We start from the raw sequence: 508 nt of genomic DNA, 5'->3' as shown, positions 1-508 counted from the left end.
CACAGCCTCGACTGGTACTCACGGCGCGGACGGACCCTGCGCGGGGTCCAGGAGCCACCTCAGCGCCGAGCTCCACACTTGCCTGGGCAGCGTAACTGCAGTCCTGACTTCAAACCACTTGCCACCAGTGTTTGCTGGTAGCATCCCAACGCTTTCTGCTCTGCAATCTTCGCTCTGTTTCTTCAAGCCTGTATGAGGACTTAGGTCGTGCTTTCCACTTCCCGGAGCGACCACCAGCTCCAGGCTCCACCAGCTCCAGGCTCCACCAGCACGCTGACGCAGGTCCTTCTAAGGACAGCCGTTCCACGAGGCCAGACTCACCACCGTGGCACAGGACCTGAAGGAGTTTCAAGATCCAGCTCCTGTCCACCTCTGCACTGCTGAGGGAAGCAAGAAGATTCATACAGTTGCTCCATCTACTGCTCAAGAGCTTTTCAATCAGTCAAGCCCAGAATGTGGTGGCATAACCTACAAAAATATCTACCTCAGGTTTCTGCTGCCCCACAGT

This window comes from Buceros rhinoceros, unplaced genomic scaffold (assembly GCF_000710305.1).
Source record: "Buceros rhinoceros silvestris isolate BGI_N320 unplaced genomic scaffold, ASM71030v1 scaffold19239, whole genome shotgun sequence".
Lineage (NCBI taxonomy): Eukaryota > Metazoa > Chordata > Aves > Bucerotiformes > Bucerotidae > Buceros > Buceros rhinoceros.
Note: the sequence above shows the minus strand (reverse complement) of the source record.